Consider the following 20,604-nt stretch of genomic DNA (forward strand, 5'->3'; position numbering starts at 1 on the left):
CATGTGTTTATGAATTCTTGCTTTTCTGAACACCCAGACTGAAAGCACACATCTGACTCGTGTGCGTTTTCACCAAAAAAGGGTAAAGCATAAATCACTGTTCACTGAAAACGGACATGCGTTCACGATCCTGTCAATAAACACGTGCTTGGCAGGGCCACAAATCTGCCGACACGATGCCCTAATGAATGCACATCTCTTTGCCTTGGTAGTTGCTCCTTTTTGCAGCGCCTTTTCCTGCTGCATCACAAAAACTCAGTTCAAGACACTTGGCTCCATCCAGTGGAGCTCCTATGCCCAGCTTAGAAACCCCCAGGCACGAGATTGCAAGGTCCCTGGTAATTCTCCCACTCCTGGACACGTCGGAACCAAGTTTCGTATGCACTAGCAGCGAGAACAAAATCCCACATGTGAGGACAATAGGCGTCTTTCATTTAGGGCTAGTGTTAGGCTAAGAGTTTGCAGTAGCTCCTTGGGTCGAGTTAGGGGTCGAATGAGACAAAGCTAAGATTTGCGTTACGGCTGGGGTTGGTCCAGTAAGGATCCCACACACCATGGACCATCGGCGGAGGCCCCGGGTAGGCTTACACTGCGGGCTAATGGTGGACTTCTTTAAAAACGTGAGCACTAAATGGGGCGGGATGTTGACTGAAAGAATGCAGCTAGCTACAGAAATATGCAGAAATAAAGAAAAACACATCTCATTGCATGCCTTTAAAGAGCTTACTCTCCCTACCGGCAATGTTCCTGAACCTTCGCTTCCCAAACATTTTTAGAACCAAAAAAAACCTAGAAAAGATCTGACCTCCCTCACCGGGAATTGAACTCAAGACTGCTGGATGGAGGGGTGCTGACATTGACCACTAGGCTACCAGACTGCTGTTGAACAGAGCACTCCCGAAAGGTGACATTTCAATTTCAGGCTGACAAGTGTGCTTTATTGTTCAGTTCGGGCTTTGCACAGCCAGTGCTAGAATTCAATCCAAGTTCATGCTTTGCTTTGATTTTGAATTAATGGCCAAACCAGCCAATCCCTAAAAAAATACAGGTCTCAGAGGCTCTCGTTTCAGTACCAGCAGGGTAGCGTGGCCGAGCGGTCTAAGGCGCTGGATTTAGGCTCCAGTCTCTTTGGAGGCGTGGGTTCGAATCCCACCGCTGCCAATAGCTGTTTCTTTTTTATCTTCATGCCACGTGTACAGACAGGACAATTGGGAGCCAGGGAATGGCATGTGTTTATGAATTCTTGCTTTTCTGAACACCCAGACTGAAAGCACACATCTGACTCGTGTGCGTTTTCACCAAAAAAGGGTAAAGCATAAATCACTGTTCACTGAAAACGGACATGCGTTCACGATCCTGTCAATAAACACGTGCTTGGCAGGGCCACAAATCTGCCGACACGATGCCCTAATGAATGCACATCTCTTTGCCTTGGTAGTTGCTCCTTTTTGCAGCGCCTTTTCCTGCTGCATCACAAAAACTCAGTTCAAGACACTTGGCTCCATCCAGTGGAGCTCCTATGCCCAGCTTAGAAACCCCCAGGCACGAGATTGCAAGGTCCCTGGTAATTCTCCCACTCCTGGACACGTCGGAACCAAGTTTCGTATGCACTAGCAGCGAGAACAAAATCCCACATGTGAGGACAATAGGCGTCTTTCATTTAGGGCTAGTGTTAGGCTAAGAGTTTGCAGTAGCTCCTTGGGTCGAGTTAGGGGTCGAATGAGACAAAGCTAAGATTTGCGTTACGGCTGGGGTTGGTCCAGTAAGGATCCCACACACCATGGACCATCGGCGGAGGCCCCGGGTAGGCTTACACTGCGGGCTAATGGTGGACTTCTTTAAAAACGTGAGCACTAAATGGGGCGGGATGTTGACTGAAAGAATGCAGCTAGCTACAGAAATATGCAGAAATAAAGAAAAACACATCTCATTGCATGCCTTTAAAGAGCTTACTCTCCCTACCGGCAATGTTCCTGAACCTTCGCTTCCCAAACATTTTTAGAACCAAAAAAAACCTAGAAAAGATCTGACCTCCCTCACCGGGAATTGAACTCAAGACTGCTGGATGGAGGGGTGCTGACATTGACCACTAGGCTACCAGACTGCTGTTGAACAGAGCACTCCCGAAAGGTGACATTTCAATTTCAGGCTGACAAGTGTGCTTTATTGTTCAGTTCGGGCTTTGCACAGCCAGTGCTAGAATTCAATCCAAGTTCATGCTTTGCTTTGATTTTGAATTAATGGCCAAACCAGCCAATCCCTAAAAAAATACAGGTCTCAGAGGCTCTCGTTTCAGTACCAGCAGGGTAGCGTGGCCGAGCGGTCTAAGGCGCTGGATTTAGGCACCAGTCTCTTTGGAGGCGTGGGTTCGAATCCCACCGCTGCCAATAGCTGTTTCTTTTTTATCTTCATGCCACGTGTACAGACAGGACAATTGGGAGCCAGGGAATGGCATGTGTTTATGAATTCTTGCTTTTCTGAACACCCAGACTGAAAGCACACATCTGACTCGTGTGCGTTTTCACCAAAAAAGGGTAAAGCATAAATCACTGTTCACTGAAAACGGACATGCGTTCACGATCCTGTCAATAAACACGTGCTTGGCAGGGCCACAAATCTGCCGACACGATGCCCTAATGAATGCACATCTCTTTGCCTTGGTAGTTGCTCCTTTTTGCAGCGCCTTTTCCTGCTGCATCACAAAAACTCAGTTCAAGACACTTGGCTCCATCCAGTGGAGCTCCTATGCCCAGCTTAGAAACCCCCAGGCACGAGATTGCAAGGTCCCTGGTAATTCTCCCACTCCTGGACACGTCGGAACCAAGTTTCGTATGCACTAGCAGCGAGAACAAAATCCCACATGTGAGGACAATAGGCGTCTTTCATTTAGGGCTAGTGTTAGGCTAAGAGTTTGCAGTAGCTCCTTGGGTCGAGTTAGGGGTCGAATGAGACAAAGCTAAGATTTGCGTTACGGCTGGGGTTGGTCCAGTAAGGATCCCACACACCATGGACCATCGGCGGAGGCCCCGGGTAGGCTTACACTGCGGGCTAATGGTGGACTTCTTTAAAAACGTGAGCACTAAATGGGGCGGGATGTTGACTGAAAGAATGCAGCTAGCTACAGAAATATGCAGAAATAAAGAAAAACACATCTCATTGCATGCCTTTAAAGAGCTTACTCTCCCTACCGGCAATGTTCCTGAACCTTCGCTTCCCAAACATTTTTAGAACCAAAAAAAACCTAGAAAAGATCTGACCTCCCTCACCGGGAATTGAACTCAAGACTGCTGGATGGAGGGGTGCTGACATTGACCACTAGGCTACCAGACTGCTGTTGAACAGAGCACTCCCGAAAGGTGACATTTCAATTTCAGGCTGACAAGTGTGCTTTATTGTTCAGTTCGGGCTTTGCAGAGCCAGTGCTAGAATTCAATCCAAGTTCATGCTTTGCTTTGATTTTGAATTAATGGCCAAACCAGCCAATCCCTAAAAAAATACAGGTCTCAGAGGCTCTCGTTTCAGTACCAGCAGGGTAGCGTGGCCGAGCGGTCTAAGGCGCTGGATTTAGGCTCCAGTCTCTTTGGAGGCGTGGGTTCGAATCCCACCGCTGCCAATAGCTGTTTCTTTTTTATCTTCATGCCACGTGTACAGACAGGACAATTGGGAGCCAGGGAATGGCATGTGTTTATGAATTCTTGCTTTTCTGAACACCCAGACTGAAAGCACACATCTGACTCGTGTGCGTTTTCACCAAAAAAGGGTAAAGCATAAATCACTGTTCACTGAAAACGGACATGCGTTCACGATCCTGTCAATAAACACGTGCTTGGCAGGGCCACAAATCTGCCGACACGATGCCCTAATGAATGCACATCTCTTTGCCTTGGTAGTTGCTCCTTTTTGCAGCGCCTTTTCCTGCTGCATCACAAAAACTCAGTTCAAGACACTTGGCTCCATCCAGTGGAGCTCCTATGCCCAGCTTAGAAACCCCCAGGCACGAGATTGCAAGGTCCCTGGTAATTCTCCCACTCCTGGACACGTCGGAACCAAGTTTCGTATGCACTAGCAGCGAGAACAAAATCCCACATGTGAGGACAATAGGCGTCTTTCATTTAGGGCTAGTGTTAGGCTAAGAGTTTGCAGTAGCTCCTTGGGTCGAGTTAGGGGTCGAATGAGACAAAGCTAAGATTTGCGTTACGGCTGGGGTTGGTCCAGTAAGGATCCCACACACCATGGACCATCGGCGGAGGCCCCGGGTAGGCTTACACTGCGGGCTAATGGTGGACTTCTTTAAAAACGTGAGCACTAAATGGGGCGGGATGTTGACTGAAAGAATGCAGCTAGCTACAGAAATATGCAGAAATAAAGAAAAACACATCTCATTGCATGCCTTTAAAGAGCTTACTCTCCCTACCGGCAATGTTCCTGAACCTTCGCTTCCCAAACATTTTTAGAACCAAAAAAAACCTAGAAAAGATCTGACCTCCCTCACCGGGAATTGAACTCAAGACTGCTGGATGGAGGGGTGCTGACATTGACCACTAGGCTACCAGACTGCTGTTGAACAGAGCACTCCCGAAAGGTGACATTTCAATTTCAGGCTGACAAGTGTGCTTTATTGTTCAGTTCGGGCTTTGCAGAGCCAGTGCTAGAATTCAATCCAAGTTCATGCTTTGCTTTGATTTTGAATTAATGGCCAAACCAGCCAATCCCTAAAAAAATACAGGTCTCAGAGGCTCTCGTTTCAGTACCAGCAGGGTAGCGTGGCCGAGCGGTCTAAGGCGCTGGATTTAGGCTCCAGTCTCTTTGGAGGCGTGGGTTCGAATCCCACCGCTGCCAATAGCTGTTTCTTTTTTATCTTCATGCCACGTGTACAGACAGGACAATTGGGAGCCAGGGAATGGCATGTGTTTATGAATTCTTGCTTTTCTGAACACCCAGACTGAAAGCACACATCTGACTCGTGTGCGTTTTCACCAAAAAAGGGTAAAGCATAAATCACTGTTCACTGAAAACGGACATGCGTTCACGATCCTGTCAATAAACACGTGCTTGGCAGGGCCACAAATCTGCCGACACGATGCCCTAATGAATGCACATCTCTTTGCCTTGGTAGTTGCTCCTTTTTGCAGCGCCTTTTCCTGCTGCATCACAAAAACTCAGTTCAAGACACTTGGCTCCATCCAGTGGAGCTCCTATGCCCAGCTTAGAAACCCCCAGGCACGAGATTGCAAGGTCCCTGGTAATTCTCCCACTCCTGGACACGTCGGAACCAAGTTTCGTATGCACTAGCAGCGAGAACAAAATCCCACATGTGAGGACAATAGGCGTCTTTCATTTAGGGCTAGTGTTAGGCTAAGAGTTTGCAGTAGCTCCTTGGGTCGAGTTAGGGGTCGAATGAGACAAAGCTAAGATTTGCGTTACGGCTGGGGTTGGTCCAGTAAGGATCCCACACACCATGGACCATCGGCGGAGGCCCCGGGTAGGCTTACACTGCGGGCTAATGGTGGACTTCTTTAAAAACGTGAGCACTAAATGGGGCGGGATGTTGACTGAAAGAATGCAGCTAGCTACAGAAATATGCAGAAATAAAGAAAAACACATCTCATTGCATGCCTTTAAAGAGCTTACTCTCCCTACCGGCAATGTTCCTGAACCTTCGCTTCCCAAACATTTTTAGAACCAAAAAAAACCTAGAAAAGATCTGACCTCCCTCACCGGGAATTGAACTCAAGACTGCTGGATGGAGGGGTGCTGACATTGACCACTAGGCTACCAGACTGCTGTTGAACAGAGCACTCCCGAAAGGTGACATTTCAATTTCAGGCTGACAAGTGTGCTTTATTGTTCAGTTCGGGCTTTGCACAGCCAGTGCTAGAATTCAATCCAAGTTCATGCTTTGCTTTGATTTTGAATTAATGGCCAAACCAGCCAATCCCTAAAAAAATACAGGTCTCAGAGGCTCTCGTTTCAGTACCAGCAGGGTAGCGTGGCCGAGCGGTCTAAGGCGCTGGATTTAGGCTCCAGTCTCTTTGGAGGCGTGGGTTCGAATCCCACCGCTGCCAATAGCTGTTTCTTTTTTATCTTCATGCCACGTGTACAGACAGGACAATTGGGAGCCAGGGAATGGCATGTGTTTATGAATTCTTGCTTTTCTGAACACCCAGACTGAAAGCACACATCTGACTCGTGTGCGTTTTCACCAAAAAAGGGTAAAGCATAAATCACTGTTCACTGAAAACGGACATGCGTTCACGATCCTGTCAATAAACACGTGCTTGGCAGGGCCACAAATCTGCCGACACGATGCCCTAATGAATGCACATCTCTTTGCCTTGGTAGTTGCTCCTTTTTGCAGCGCCTTTTCCTGCTGCATCACAAAAACTCAGTTCAAGACACTTGGCTCCATCCAGTGGAGCTCCTATGCCCAGCTTAGAAACCCCCAGGCACGAGATTGCAAGGTCCCTGGTAATTCTCCCACTCCTGGACACGTCGGAACCAAGTTTCGTATGCACTAGCAGCGAGAACAAAATCCCACATGTGAGGACAATAGGCGTCTTTCATTTAGGGCTAGTGTTAGGCTAAGAGTTTGCAGTAGCTCCTTGGGTCGAGTTAGGGGTCGAATGAGACAAAGCTAAGATTTGCGTTACGGCTGGGGTTGGTCCAGTAAGGATCCCACACACCATGGACCATCGGCGGAGGCCCCGGGTAGGCTTACACTGCGGGCTAATGGTGGACTTCTTTAAAAACGTGAGCACTAAATGGGGCGGGATGTTGACTGAAAGAATGCAGCTAGCTACAGAAATATGCAGAAATAAAGAAAAACACATCTCATTGCATGCCTTTAAAGAGCTTACTCTCCCTACCGGCAATGTTCCTGAACCTTCGCTTCCCAAACATTTTTAGAACCAAAAAAAACCTAGAAAAGATCTGACCTCCCTCACCGGGAATTGAACTCAAGACTGCTGGATGGAGGGGTGCTGACATTGACCACTAGGCTACCAGACTGCTGTTGAACAGAGCACTCCCGAAAGGTGACATTTCAATTTCAGGCTGACAAGTGTGCTTTATTGTTCAGTTCGGGCTTTGCAGAGCCAGTGCTAGAATTCAATCCAAGTTCATGCTTTGCTTTGATTTTGAATTAATGGCCAAACCAGCCAATCCCTAAAAAAATACAGGTCTCAGAGGCTCTCGTTTCAGTACCAGCAGGGTAGCGTGGCCGAGCGGTCTAAGGCGCTGGATTTAGGCTCCAGTCTCTTTGGAGGCGTGGGTTCGAATCCCACCGCTGCCAATAGCTGTTTCTTTTTTATCTTCATGCCACGTGTACAGACAGGACAATTGGGAGCCAGGGAATGGCATGTGTTTATGAATTCTTGCTTTTCTGAACACCCAGACTGAAAGCACACATCTGACTCGTGTGCGTTTTCACCAAAAAAGGGTAAAGCATAAATCACTGTTCACTGAAAACGGACATGCGTTCACGATCCTGTCAATAAACACGTGCTTGGCAGGGCCACAAATCTGCCGACACGATGCCCTAATGAATGCACATCTCTTTGCCTTGGTAGTTGCTCCTTTTTGCAGCGCCTTTTCCTGCTGCATCACAAAAACTCAGTTCAAGACACTTGGCTCCATCCAGTGGAGCTCCTATGCCCAGCTTAGAAACCCCCAGGCACGAGATTGCAAGGTCCCTGGTAATTCTCCCACTCCTGGACACGTCGGAACCAAGTTTCGTATGCACTAGCAGCGAGAACAAAATCCCACATGTGAGGACAATAGGCGTCTTTCATTTAGGGCTAGTGTTAGGCTAAGAGTTTGCAGTAGCTCCTTGGGTCGAGTTAGGGGTCGAATGAGACAAAGCTAAGATTTGCGTTACGGCTGGGGTTGGTCCAGTAAGGATCCCACACACCATGGACCATCGGCGGAGGCCCCGGGTAGGCTTACACTGCGGGCTAATGGTGGACTTCTTTAAAAACGTGAGCACTAAATGGGGCGGGATGTTGACTGAAAGAATGCAGCTAGCTACAGAAATATGCAGAAATAAAGAAAAACACATCTCATTGCATGCCTTTAAAGAGCTTACTCTCCCTACCGGCAATGTTCCTGAACCTTCGCTTCCCAAACATTTTTAGAACCAAAAAAAACCTAGAAAAGATCTGACCTCCCTCACCGGGAATTGAACTCAAGACTGCTGGATGGAGGGGTGCTGACATTGACCACTAGGCTACCAGACTGCTGTTGAACAGAGCACTCCCGAAAGGTGACATTTCAATTTCAGGCTGACAAGTGTGCTTTATTGTTCAGTTCGGGCTTTGCAGAGCCAGTGCTAGAATTCAATCCAAGTTCATGCTTTGCTTTGATTTTGAATTAATGGCCAAACCAGCCAATCCCTAAAAAAATACAGGTCTCAGAGGCTCTCGTTTCAGTACCAGCAGGGTAGCGTGGCCGAGCGGTCTAAGGCGCTGGATTTAGGCTCCAGTCTCTTTGGAGGCGTGGGTTCGAATCCCACCGCTGCCAATAGCTGTTTCTTTTTTATCTTCATGCCACGTGTACAGACAGGACAATTGGGAGCCAGGGAATGGCATGTGTTTATGAATTCTTGCTTTTCTGAACACCCAGACTGAAAGCACACATCTGACTCGTGTGCGTTTTCACCAAAAAAGGGTAAAGCATAAATCACTGTTCACTGAAAACGGACATGCGTTCACGATCCTGTCAATAAACACGTGCTTGGCAGGGCCACAAATCTGCCGACACGATGCCCTAATGAATGCACATCTCTTTGCCTTGGTAGTTGCTCCTTTTTGCAGCGCCTTTTCCTGCTGCATCACAAAAACTCAGTTCAAGACACTTGGCTCCATCCAGTGGAGCTCCTATGCCCAGCTTAGAAACCCCCAGGCACGAGATTGCAAGGTCCCTGGTAATTCTCCCACTCCTGGACACGTCGGAACCAAGTTTCGTATGCACTAGCAGCGAGAACAAAATCCCACATGTGAGGACAATAGGCGTCTTTCATTTAGGGCTAGTGTTAGGCTAAGAGTTTGCAGTAGCTCCTTGGGTCGAGTTAGGGGTCGAATGAGACAAAGCTAAGATTTGCGTTACGGCTGGGGTTGGTCCAGTAAGGATCCCACACACCATGGACCATCGGCGGAGGCCCCGGGTAGGCTTACACTGCGGGCTAATGGTGGACTTCTTTAAAAACGTGAGCACTAAATGGGGCGGGATGTTGACTGAAAGAATGCAGCTAGCTACAGAAATATGCAGAAATAAAGAAAAACACATCTCATTGCATGCCTTTAAAGAGCTTACTCTCCCTACCGGCAATGTTCCTGAACCTTCGCTTCCCAAACATTTTTAGAACCAAAAAAAACCTAGAAAAGATCTGACCTCCCTCACCGGGAATTGAACTCAGGACTGCTGGATGGAGGGGTGCTGACATTGACCACTAGGCTACCAGACTGCTGTCGAACAGAGCACTCCCGAAAGGTGACATTTCAATTTCAGGCTGACAAGTGTGCTTTATTGTTCAGTTCGGGCTTTGCACAGCCAGTGCTAGAATTCAATCCAAGTTCATGCTTTGCTTTGATTTTGAATTAATGGCCAAACCAGCCAATCCCTAAAAAAATACAGGTCTCAGAGGCTCTCGTTTCAGTACCAGCAGGGTAGCGTGGCCGAGCGGTCTAAGGCACTGGATTTAGGCTCCAGTCTCTTTGGAGGCGTGGGTTCGAATCCCACCGCTGCCAATAGCTGTTTCTTTTTTATCTTCATGCCACGTGTACAGACAGGACAATTGGGAGCCAGGGAATGGCATGTGTTTATGAATTCTTGCTTTTCTGAACACCCAGACTGAAAGCACACATCTGACTCGTGTGCGTTTTCACCAAAAAAGGGTAAAGCATAAATCACTGTTCACTGAAAACGGACATGCGTTCACGATCCTGTCAATAAACACGTTCAGGGCAGGGCCACAAATCTGCCGACACGATGCCCTAATGAATGCACATCTCTTTGCCTTGGTAGTTGCTCCTTTTTGCGGAGCCTTTTCCTGCTGCATCACAAAAACTCAGTTCAAGACACTTGGCTCCATCCAGTGGAGCTCCTATGCCCAGCTTAGAAACCCCCAGGCACGAGATTGCAAGGTCCCTGGTAATTCTCCCACTCCTGGACACGTCGGAACCAAGTTTCGTATGCACTAGCAGCGAGAACAAAATCCCACATGTGAGGACAATAGGCGTCTTTCATTTAGGGCTAGTGTTAGGCTAAGAGTTTGCAGTAGCTCCTTGGGTCGAGTTAGGGGTCGAATGAGACAAAGCTAAGATTTGCGTTACGGCTGGGGTTGGTCCAGTAAGGATCCCACACACCATGGACCATCGGCGGAGGCCCCGGGTAGGCTTACACTGCGGGCTAATGGTGGACTTCTTTAAAAACGTGAGCACTAAATGGGGCGGGATGTTGACTGAAAGAATGCAGCTAGCTACAGAAATATGCAGAAATAAAGAAAAACACATCTCATTGCATGCCTTTAAAGAGCTTACTCTCCCTACCGGCAATGTTCCTGAACCTTCGCTTCCCAAACATTTTTAGAACCAAAAAAAACCTAGAAAAGATCTGACCTCCCTCACCGGGAATTGAACTCAAGACTGCTGGATGGAGGGGTGCTGACATTGACCACTAGGCTACCAGACTGCTGTTGAACAGAGCACTCCCGAAAGGTGACATTTCAATTTCAGGCTGACAAGTGTGCTTTATTGTTCAGTTCGGGCTTTGCAGAGCCAGTGCTAGAATTCAATCCAAGTTCATGCTTTGCTTTGATTTTGAATTAATGGCCAAACCAGCCAATCCCTAAAAAAATACAGGTCTCAGAGGCTCTCGTTTCAGTACCAGCAGGGTAGCGTGGCCGAGCGGTCTAAGGCGCTGGATTTAGGCTCCAGTCTCTTTGGAGGCGTGGGTTCGAATCCCACCGCTGCCAATAGCTGTTTCTTTTTTATCTTCATGCCACGTGTACAGACAGGACAATTGGGAGCCAGGGAATGGCATGTGTTTATGAATTCTTGCTTTTCTGAACACCCAGACTGAAAGCACACATCTGACTCGTGTGCGTTTTCACCAAAAAAGGGTAAAGCATAAATCACTGTTCACTGAAAACGGACATGCGTTCACGATCCTGTCAATAAACACGTGCTTGGCAGGGCCACAAATCTGCCGACACGATGCCCTAATGAATGCACATCTCTTTGCCTTGGTAGTTGCTCCTTTTTGCAGCGCCTTTTCCTGCTGCATCACAAAAACTCAGTTCAAGACACTTGGCTCCATCCAGTGGAGCTCCTATGCCCAGCTTAGAAACCCCCAGGCACGAGATTGCAAGGTCCCTGGTAATTCTCCCACTCCTGGACACGTCGGAACCAAGTTTCGTATGCACTAGCAGCGAGAACAAAATCCCACATGTGAGGACAATAGGCGTCTTTCATTTAGGGCTAGTGTTAGGCTAAGAGTTTGCAGTAGCTCCTTGGGTCGAGTTAGGGGTCGAATGAGACAAAGCTAAGATTTGCGTTACGGCTGGGGTTGGTCCAGTAAGGATCCCACACACCATGGACCATCGGCGGAGGCCCCGGGTAGGCTTACACTGCGGGCTAATGGTGGACTTCTTTAAAAACGTGAGCACTAAATGGGGCGGGATGTTGACTGAAAGAATGCAGCTAGCTACAGAAATATGCAGAAATAAAGAAAAACACATCTCATTGCATGCCTTTAAAGAGCTTACTCTCCCTACCGGCAATGTTCCTGAACCTTCGCTTCCCAAACATTTTTAGAACCAAAAAAAACCTAGAAAAGATCTGACCTCCCTCACCGGGAATTGAACTCAAGACTGCTGGATGGAGGGGTGCTGACATTGACCACTAGGCTACCAGACTGCTGTTGAACAGAGCACTCCCGAAAGGTGACATTTCAATTTCAGGCTGACAAGTGTGCTTTATTGTTCAGTTCGGGCTTTGCACAGCCAGTGCTAGAATTCAATCCAAGTTCATGCTTTGCTTTGATTTTGAATTAATGGCCAAACCAGCCAATCCCTAAAAAAATACAGGTCTCAGAGGCTCTCGTTTCAGTACCAGCAGGGTAGCGTGGCCGAGCGGTCTAAGGCGCTGGATTTAGGCTCCAGTCTCTTTGGAGGCGTGGGTTCGAATCCCACCGCTGCCAATAGCTGTTTCTTTTTTATCTTCATGCCACGTGTACAGACAGGACAATTGGGAGCCAGGGAATGGCATGTGTTTATGAATTCTTGCTTTTCTGAACACCCAGACTGAAAGCACACATCTGACTCGTGTGCGTTTTCACCAAAAAAGGGTAAAGCATAAATCACTGTTCACTGAAAACGGACATGCGTTCACGATCCTGTCAATAAACACGTGCTTGGCAGGGCCACAAATCTGCCGACACGATGCCCTAATGAATGCACATCTCTTTGCCTTGGTAGTTGCTCCTTTTTGCAGCGCCTTTTCCTGCTGCATCACAAAAACTCAGTTCAAGACACTTGGCTCCATCCAGTGGAGCTCCTATGCCCAGCTTAGAAACCCCCAGGCACGAGATTGCAAGGTCCCTGGTAATTCTCCCACTCCTGGACACGTCGGAACCAAGTTTCGTATGCACTAGCAGCGAGAACAAAATCCCACATGTGAGGACAATAGGCGTCTTTCATTTAGGGCTAGTGTTAGGCTAAGAGTTTGCAGTAGCTCCTTGGGTCGAGTTAGGGGTCGAATGAGACAAAGCTAAGATTTGCGTTACGGCTGGGGTTGGTCCAGTAAGGATCCCACACACCATGGACCATCGGCGGAGGCCCCGGGTAGGCTTACACTGCGGGCTAATGGTGGACTTCTTTAAAAACGTGAGCACTAAATGGGGCGGGATGTTGACTGAAAGAATGCAGCTAGCTACAGAAATATGCAGAAATAAAGAAAAACACATCTCATTGCATGCCTTTAAAGAGCTTACTCTCCCTACCGGCAATGTTCCTGAACCTTCGCTTCCCAAACATTTTTAGAACCAAAAAAAACCTAGAAAAGATCTGACCTCCCTCACCGGGAATTGAACTCAAGACTGCTGGATGGAGGGGTGCTGACATTGACCACTAGGCTACCAGACTGCTGTTGAACAGAGCACTCCCGAAAGGTGACATTTCAATTTCAGGCTGACAAGTGTGCTTTATTGTTCAGTTCGGGCTTTGCACAGCCAGTGCTAGAATTCAATCCAAGTTCATGCTTTGCTTTGATTTTGAATTAATGGCCAAACCAGCCAATCCCTAAAAAAATACAGGTCTCAGAGGCTCTCGTTTCAGTACCAGCAGGGTAGCGTGGCCGAGCGGTCTAAGGCGCTGGATTTAGGCTCCAGTCTCTTTGGAGGCGTGGGTTCGAATCCCACCGCTGCCAATAGCTGTTTCTTTTTTATCTTCATGCCACGTGTACAGACAGGACAATTGGGAGCCAGGGAATGGCATGTGTTTATGAATTCTTGCTTTTCTGAACACCCAGACTGAAAGCACACATCTGACTCGTGTGCGTTTTCACCAAAAAAGGGTAAAGCATAAATCACTGTTCACTGAAAACGGACATGCGTTCACGATCCTGTCAATAAACACGTGCTTGGCAGGGCCACAAATCTGCCGACACGATGCCCTAATGAATGCACATCTCTTTGCCTTGGTAGTTGCTCCTTTTTGCAGCGCCTTTTCCTGCTGCATCACAAAAACTCAGTTCAAGACACTTGGCTCCATCCAGTGGAGCTCCTATGCCCAGCTTAGAAACCCCCAGGCACGAGATTGCAAGGTCCCTGGTAATTCTCCCACTCCTGGACACGTCGGAACCAAGTTTCGTATGCACTAGCAGCGAGAACAAAATCCCACATGTGAGGACAATAGGCGTCTTTCATTTAGGGCTAGTGTTAGGCTAAGAGTTTGCAGTAGCTCCTTGGGTCGAGTTAGGGGTCGAATGAGACAAAGCTAAGATTTGCGTTACGGCTGGGGTTGGTCCAGTAAGGATCCCACACACCATGGACCATCGGCGGAGGCCCCGGGTAGGCTTACACTGCGGGCTAATGGTGGACTTCTTTAAAAACGTGAGCACTAAATGGGGCGGGATGTTGACTGAAAGAATGCAGCTAGCTACAGAAATATGCAGAAATAAAGAAAAACACATCTCATTGCATGCCTTTAAAGAGCTTACTCTCCCTACCGGCAATGTTCCTGAACCTTCGCTTCCCAAACATTTTTAGAACCAAAAAAAACCTAGAAAAGATCTGACCTCCCTCACCGGGAATTGAACTCAAGACTGCTGGATGGAGGGGTGCTGACATTGACCACTAGGCTACCAGACTGCTGTTGAACAGAGCACTCCCGAAAGGTGACATTTCAATTTCAGGCTGACAAGTGTGCTTTATTGTTCAGTTCGGGCTTTGCACAGCCAGTGCTAGAATTCAATCCAAGTTCATGCTTTGCTTTGATTTTGAATTAATGGCCAAACCAGCCAATCCCTAAAAAAATACAGGTCTCAGAGGCTCTCGTTTCAGTACCAGCAGGGTAGCGTGGCCGAGCGGTCTAAGGCGCTGGATTTAGGCTCCAGTCTCTTTGGAGGCGTGGGTTCGAATCCCACCGCTGCCAATAGCTGTTTCTTTTTTATCTTCATGCCACGTGTACAGACAGGACAATTGGGAGCCAGGGAATGGCATGTGTTTATGAATTCTTGCTTTTCTGAACACCCAGACTGAAAGCACACATCTGACTCGTGTGCGTTTTCACCAAAAAAGGGTAAAGCATAAATCACTGTTCACTGAAAACGGACATGCGTTCACGATCCTGTCAATAAACACGTGCTTGGCAGGGCCACAAATCTGCCGACACGATGCCCTAATGAATGCACATCTCTTTGCCTTGGTAGTTGCTCCTTTTTGCAGCGCCTTTTCCTGCTGCATCACAAAAACTCAGTTCAAGACACTTGGCTCCATCCAGTGGAGCTCCTATGCCCAGCTTAGAAACCCCCAGGCACGAGATTGCAAGGTCCCTGGTAATTCTCCCACTCCTGGACACGTCGGAACCAAGTTTCGTATGCACTAGCAGCGAGAACAAAATCCCACATGTGAGGACAATAGGCGTCTTTCATTTAGGGCTAGTGTTAGGCTAAGAGTTTGCAGTAGCTCCTTGGGTCGAGTTAGGGGTCGAATGAGACAAAGCTAAGATTTGCGTTACGGCTGGGGTTGGTCCAGTAAGGATCCCACACACCATGGACCATCGGCGGAGGCCCCGGGTAGGCTTACACTGCGGGCTAATGGTGGACTTCTTTAAAAACGTGAGCACTAAATGGGGCGGGATGTTGACTGAAAGAATGCAGCTAGCTACAGAAATATGCAGAAATAAAGAAAAACACATCTCATTGCATGCCTTTAAAGAGCTTACTCTCCCTACCGGCAATGTTCCTGAACCTTCGCTTCCCAAACATTTTTAGAACCAAAAAAAACCTAGAAAAGATCTGACCTCCCTCACCGGGAATTGAACTCAAGACTGCTGGATGGAGGGGTGCTGACATTGACCACTAGGCTACCAGACTGCTGTTGAACAGAGCACTCCCGAAAGGTGACATTTCAATTTCAGGCTGACAAGTGTGCTTTATTGTTCAGTTCGGGCTTTGCAGAGCCAGTGCTAGAATTCAATCCAAGTTCATGCTTTGCTTTGATTTTGAATTAATGGCCAAACCAGCCAATCCCTAAAAAAATACAGGTCTCAGAGGCTCTCGTTTCAGTACCAGCAGGGTAGCGTGGCCGAGCGGTCTAAGGCGCTGGATTTAGGCTCCAGTCTCTTTGGAGGCGTGGGTTCGAATCCCACCGCTGCCAATAGCTGTTTCTTTTTTATCTTCATGCCACGTGTACAGACAGGACAATTGGGAGCCAGGGAATGGCATGTGTTTATGAATTCTTGCTTTTCTGAACACCCAGACTGAAAGCACACATCTGACTCGTGTGCGTTTTCACCAAAAAAGGGTAAAGCATAAATCACTGTTCACTGAAAACGGACATGCGTTCACGATCCTGTCAATAAACACGTGCTTGGCAGGGCCACAAATCTGCCGACACGATGCCCTAATGAATGCACATCTCTTTGCCTTGGTAGTTGCTCCTTTTTGCAGCGCCTTTTCCTGCTGCATCACAAAAACTCAGTTCAAGACACTTGGCTCCATCCAGTGGAGCTCCTATGCCCAGCTTAGAAACCCCCAGGCACGAGATTGCAAGGTCCCTGGTAATTCTCCCACTCCTGGACACGTCGGAACCAAGTTTCGTATGCACTAGCAGCGAGAACAAAATCCCACATGTGAGGACAATAGGCGTCTTTCATTTAGGGCTAGTGTTAGGCTAAGAGTTTGCAGTAGCTCCTTGGGTCGAGTTAGGGGTCGAATGAGACAAAGCTAAGATTTGCGTTACGGCTGGGGTTGGTCCAGTAAGGATCCCACACACCATGGACCATCGGCGGAGGCCCCGGGTAGGCTTACACTGCGGGCTAATGGTGGACTTCTTTAAAAACGTGAGCACTAAATGGGGCGGGATGTTGACTGAAAGAATGCAGCTAGCTACAGAAATATGCAGAAATAAAGAAAAACACATCTCATTGCATGCCTTTAAAGAGCTTACTCTCCCTACCGGCAATGTTCCTGAACCTTCGCTTCCCAAACATTTTTAGAACCAAAAAAAACCTAGAAAAGATCTGACCTCCCTCACCGGGAATTGAACTCAAGACTGCTGGATGGAGGGGTGCTGACATTGACCACTAGGCTACCAGACTGCTGTTGAACAGAGCACTCCCGAAAGGTGACATTTCAATTTCAGGCTGACAAGTGTGCTTTATTGTTCAGTTCGGGCTTTGCACAGCCAGTGCTAGAATTCAATCCAAGTTCATGCTTTGCTTTGATTTTGAATTAATGGCCAAACCAGCCAATCCCTAAAAAAATACAGGTCTCAGAGGCTCTCGTTTCAGTACCAGCAGGGTAGCGTGGCCGAGCGGTCTAAGGCGCTGGATTTAGGCTCCAGTCTCTTTGGAGGCGTGGGTTCGAATCCCACCGCTGCCAATAGCTGTTTCTTTTTTATCTTCATGCCACGTGTACAGACAGGACAATTGGGAGCCAGGGAATGGCATGTGTTTATGAATTCTTGCTTTTCTGAACACCCAGACTGAAAGCACACATCTGACTCGTGTGCGTTTTCACCAAAAAAGGGTAAAGCATAAATCACTGTTCACTGAAAACGGACATGCGTTCACGATCCTGTCAATAAACACGTGCTTGGCAGGGCCACAAATCTGCCGACACGATGCCCTAATGAATGCACATCTCTTTGCCTTGGTAGTTGCTCCTTTTTGCAGCGCCTTTTCCTGCTGCATCACAAAAACTCAGTTCAAGACACTTGGCTCCATCCAGTGGAGCTCCTATGCCCAGCTTAGAAACCCCCAGGCACGAGATTGCAAGGTCCCTGGTAATTCTCCCACTCCTGGACACGTCGGAACCAAGTTTCGTATGCACTAGCAGCGAGAACAAAATCCCACATGTGAGGACAATAGGCGTCTTTCATTTAGGGCTAGTGTTAGGCTAAGAGTTTGCAGTAGCTCCTTGGGTCGAGTTAGGGGTCGAATGAGACAAAGCTAAGATTTGCGTTACGGCTGGGGTTGGTCCAGTAAGGATCCCACACACCATGGACCATCGGCGGAGGCCCCGGGTAGGCTTACACTGCGGGCTAATGGTGGACTTCTTTAAAAACGTGAGCACTAAATGGGGCGGGATGTTGACTGAAAGAATGCAGCTAGCTACAGAAATATGCAGAAATAAAGAAAAACACATCTCATTGCATGCCTTTAAAGAGCTTACTCTCCCTACCGGCAATGTTCCTGAACCTTCGCTTCCCAAACATTTTTAGAACCAAAAAAAACCTAGAAAAGATCTGACCTCCCTCACCGGGAATTGAACTCAAGACTGCTGGATGGAGGGGTGCTGACATTGACCACTAGGCTACCAGACTGCTGTTGAACAGAGCACTCCCGAAAGGTGACATTTCAATTTCAGGCTGACAAGTGTGCTTTATTGTTCAGTTCGGGCTTTGCACAGCCAGTGCTAGAATTCAATCCAAGTTCATGCTTTGCTTTGATTTTGAATTAATGGCCAAACCAGCCAATCCCTAAAAAAATACAGGTCTCAGAGGCTCTCGTTTCAGTACCAGCAGGGTAGCGTGGCCGAGCGGTCTAAGGCGCTGGATTTAGGCTCCAGTCTCTTTGGAGGCGTGGGTTCGAATCCCACCGCTGCCAATAGCTGTTTCTTTTTTATCTTCATGCCACGTGTACAGACAGGACAATTGGGAGCCAGGGAATGGCATGTGTTTATGAATTCTTGCTTTTCTGAACACCCAGACTGAAAGCACACATCTGACTCGTGTGCGTTTTCACCAAAAAAGGGTAAAGCATAAATCACTGTTCACTGAAAACGGACATGCGTTCACGATCCTGTCAATAAACACGTGCTTGGCAGGGCCACAAATCTGCCGACACGATGCCCTAATGAATGCACATCTCTTTGCCTTGGTAGTTGCTCCTTTTTGCAGCGCCTTTTCCTGCTGCATCACAAAAACTCAGTTCAAGACACTTGGCTCCATCCAGTGGAGCTCCTATGCCCAGCTTAGAAACCCCCAGGCACGAGATTGCAAGGTCCCTGGTAATTCTCCCACTCCTGGACACGTCGGAACCAAGTTTCGTATGCACTAGCAGCGAGAACAAAATCCCACATGTGAGGACAATAGGCGTCTTTCATTTAGGGCTAGTGTTAGGCTAAGAGTTTGCAGTAGCTCCTTGGGTCGAGTTAGGGGTCGAATGAGACAAAGCTAAGATTTGCGTTACGGCTGGGGTTGGTCCAGTAAGGATCCCACACACCATGGACCATCGGCGGAGGCCCCGGGTAGGCTTACACTGCGGGCTAATGGTGGACTTCTTTAAAAACGTGAGCACTAAATGGGGCGGGATGTTGACTGAAAGAATGCAGCTAGCTACAGAAATATGCAGAAATAAAGAAAAACACATCTCATTGCATGCCTTTAAAGAGCTTACTCTCCCTACCGGCAATGTTCCTGAACCTTCGCTTCCCAAACATTTTTAGAACCAAAAAAAACCTAGAAAAGATCTGACCTCCCTCACCGGGAATTGAACTCAAGACTGCTGGATGGAGGGGTGCTGACATTGACCACTAGGCTACCAGACTGCTGTTGAACAGAGCACTCCCGAAAGGTGACATTTCAATTTCAGGCTGACAAGTGTGCTTTATTGTTCAGTTCGGGCTTTGCACAGCCAGTGCTAGAATTCAATCCAAGTTCATGCTTTGCTTTGATTTTGAATTAATGGCCAAACCAGCCAATCCCTAAAAAAATACAGGTCTCAGAGGCTCTCGTTTCAGTACCAGCAGGGTAGCGTGGCCGAGCGGTCTAAGGCGCTGGATTTAGGCTCCAGTCTCTTTGGAGGCGTGGGTTCGAATCCCACCGCTGCCAATAGCTGTTTCTTTTTTATCTTCATGCCACGTGTACAGACAGGACAATTGGGAGCCAGGGAATGGCATGTGTTTATGAATTCTTGCTTTTCTGAACACCCAGACTGAAAGCACACATCTGACTCGTGTGCGTTTTCACCAAAAAAGGGTAAAGCATAAATCACTGTTCACTGAAAACGGACATGCGTTCACGATCCTGTCAATAAACACGTGCTTGGCAGGGCCACAAATCTGCCGACACGATGCCCTAATGAATGCACATCTCTTTGCCTTGGTAGTTGCTCCTTTTTGCAGCGCCTTTTCCTGCTGCATCACAAAAACTCAGTTCAAGACACTTGGCTCCATCCAGTGGAGCTCCTATGCCCAGCTTAGAAACCCCCAGGCACGAGATTGCAAGGTCCCTGGTAATTCTCCCACTCCTGGACACGTCGGAACCAAGTTTCGTATGCACTAGCAGCGAGAACAAAATCCCACATGTGAGGACAATAGGCGTCTTTCATTTAGGGCTAGTGTTAGGCTAAGAGTTTGCAGTAGCTCCTTGGGTCGAGTTAGGGGTCGAATGAGACAAAGCTAAGATTTGCGTTACGGCTGGGGTTGGTCCAGTAAGGATCCCACACACCATGGACCATCGGCGGAGGCCCCGGGTAGGCTTACACTGCGGGCTAATGGTGGACTTCTTTAAAAACGTGAGCACTAAATGGGGCGGGATGTTGACTGAAAGAATGCAGCTAGCTACAGAAATATGCAGAAATAAAGAAAAACACATCTCATTGCATGCCTTTAAAGAGCTTACTCTCCCTACCGGCAATGTTCCTGAACCTTCGCTTCCCAAACATTTTTAGAACCAAAAAAAACCTAGAAAAGATCTGACCTCCCTCACCGGGAATTGAACTCAAGACTGCTGGATGGAGGGGTGCTGACATTGACCACTAGGCTACCAGACTGCTGTTGAACAGAGCACTCCCGAAAGGTGACATTTCAATTTCAGGCTGACAAGTGTGCTTTATTGTTCAGTTCGGGCTTTGCACAGCCAGTGCTAGAATTCAATCCAAGT

General features: G+C 47.9%; 16 non-coding genes across 16 annotated transcripts; all 16 read left to right on the forward strand.

Moving 5' to 3' along the window:
• Nucleotides 1-1,079: 1,079 nt before the first annotated feature.
• On the forward strand, nucleotides 1,080-1,161 carry TRNAL-UAG (transfer RNA leucine (anticodon UAG)). Its single transcript has one exon. It is a non-coding gene; the product is annotated as a tRNA-Leu (tRNA).
• Nucleotides 1,162-2,305: 1,144 nt separating this feature from the next.
• On the forward strand, nucleotides 2,306-2,387 carry TRNAL-UAG (transfer RNA leucine (anticodon UAG)). Its single transcript has one exon. It is a non-coding gene; the product is annotated as a tRNA-Leu (tRNA).
• Nucleotides 2,388-3,531: 1,144 nt separating this feature from the next.
• Nucleotides 3,532-3,613, forward strand: TRNAL-UAG (transfer RNA leucine (anticodon UAG)). The gene has a single exon. It is a non-coding gene; the product is annotated as a tRNA-Leu (tRNA).
• Nucleotides 3,614-4,757: 1,144 nt separating this feature from the next.
• TRNAL-UAG (transfer RNA leucine (anticodon UAG)) lies at nucleotides 4,758-4,839 on the forward strand. The gene has a single exon. It is a non-coding gene; the product is annotated as a tRNA-Leu (tRNA).
• Nucleotides 4,840-5,983: 1,144 nt separating this feature from the next.
• TRNAL-UAG (transfer RNA leucine (anticodon UAG)) lies at nucleotides 5,984-6,065 on the forward strand. The gene has a single exon. It is a non-coding gene; the product is annotated as a tRNA-Leu (tRNA).
• A 1,144-nt stretch (nucleotides 6,066-7,209) lies between these two features.
• TRNAL-UAG (transfer RNA leucine (anticodon UAG)) lies at nucleotides 7,210-7,291 on the forward strand. The gene has a single exon. It is a non-coding gene; the product is annotated as a tRNA-Leu (tRNA).
• Nucleotides 7,292-8,435: 1,144 nt separating this feature from the next.
• TRNAL-UAG (transfer RNA leucine (anticodon UAG)) lies at nucleotides 8,436-8,517 on the forward strand. Its single transcript has one exon. It is a non-coding gene; the product is annotated as a tRNA-Leu (tRNA).
• Nucleotides 8,518-9,661: 1,144 nt separating this feature from the next.
• Nucleotides 9,662-9,743, forward strand: TRNAL-UAG (transfer RNA leucine (anticodon UAG)). The gene has a single exon. It is a non-coding gene; the product is annotated as a tRNA-Leu (tRNA).
• Nucleotides 9,744-10,887: 1,144 nt separating this feature from the next.
• Nucleotides 10,888-10,969, forward strand: TRNAL-UAG (transfer RNA leucine (anticodon UAG)). The gene has a single exon. It is a non-coding gene; the product is annotated as a tRNA-Leu (tRNA).
• Nucleotides 10,970-12,113: 1,144 nt separating this feature from the next.
• Nucleotides 12,114-12,195, forward strand: TRNAL-UAG (transfer RNA leucine (anticodon UAG)). Its single transcript has one exon. It is a non-coding gene; the product is annotated as a tRNA-Leu (tRNA).
• Nucleotides 12,196-13,339: 1,144 nt separating this feature from the next.
• TRNAL-UAG (transfer RNA leucine (anticodon UAG)) lies at nucleotides 13,340-13,421 on the forward strand. The gene has a single exon. It is a non-coding gene; the product is annotated as a tRNA-Leu (tRNA).
• Nucleotides 13,422-14,565: 1,144 nt separating this feature from the next.
• TRNAL-UAG (transfer RNA leucine (anticodon UAG)) lies at nucleotides 14,566-14,647 on the forward strand. The gene has a single exon. It is a non-coding gene; the product is annotated as a tRNA-Leu (tRNA).
• A 1,144-nt stretch (nucleotides 14,648-15,791) lies between these two features.
• Nucleotides 15,792-15,873, forward strand: TRNAL-UAG (transfer RNA leucine (anticodon UAG)). The gene has a single exon. It is a non-coding gene; the product is annotated as a tRNA-Leu (tRNA).
• Nucleotides 15,874-17,017: 1,144 nt separating this feature from the next.
• Nucleotides 17,018-17,099, forward strand: TRNAL-UAG (transfer RNA leucine (anticodon UAG)). The gene has a single exon. It is a non-coding gene; the product is annotated as a tRNA-Leu (tRNA).
• A 1,144-nt stretch (nucleotides 17,100-18,243) lies between these two features.
• On the forward strand, nucleotides 18,244-18,325 carry TRNAL-UAG (transfer RNA leucine (anticodon UAG)). Its single transcript has one exon. It is a non-coding gene; the product is annotated as a tRNA-Leu (tRNA).
• A 1,144-nt stretch (nucleotides 18,326-19,469) lies between these two features.
• On the forward strand, nucleotides 19,470-19,551 carry TRNAL-UAG (transfer RNA leucine (anticodon UAG)). The gene has a single exon. It is a non-coding gene; the product is annotated as a tRNA-Leu (tRNA).
• The last annotated feature ends 1,053 nt before the right edge of the window (nucleotides 19,552-20,604 follow it).

Source organism: Ambystoma mexicanum, chromosome 1p, assembly GCF_040938575.1.
Source record: "Ambystoma mexicanum isolate Mex_15411 chromosome 1p, UKY_AmexF1_1, whole genome shotgun sequence".
Lineage (NCBI taxonomy): Eukaryota > Metazoa > Chordata > Amphibia > Caudata > Ambystomatidae > Ambystoma > Ambystoma mexicanum.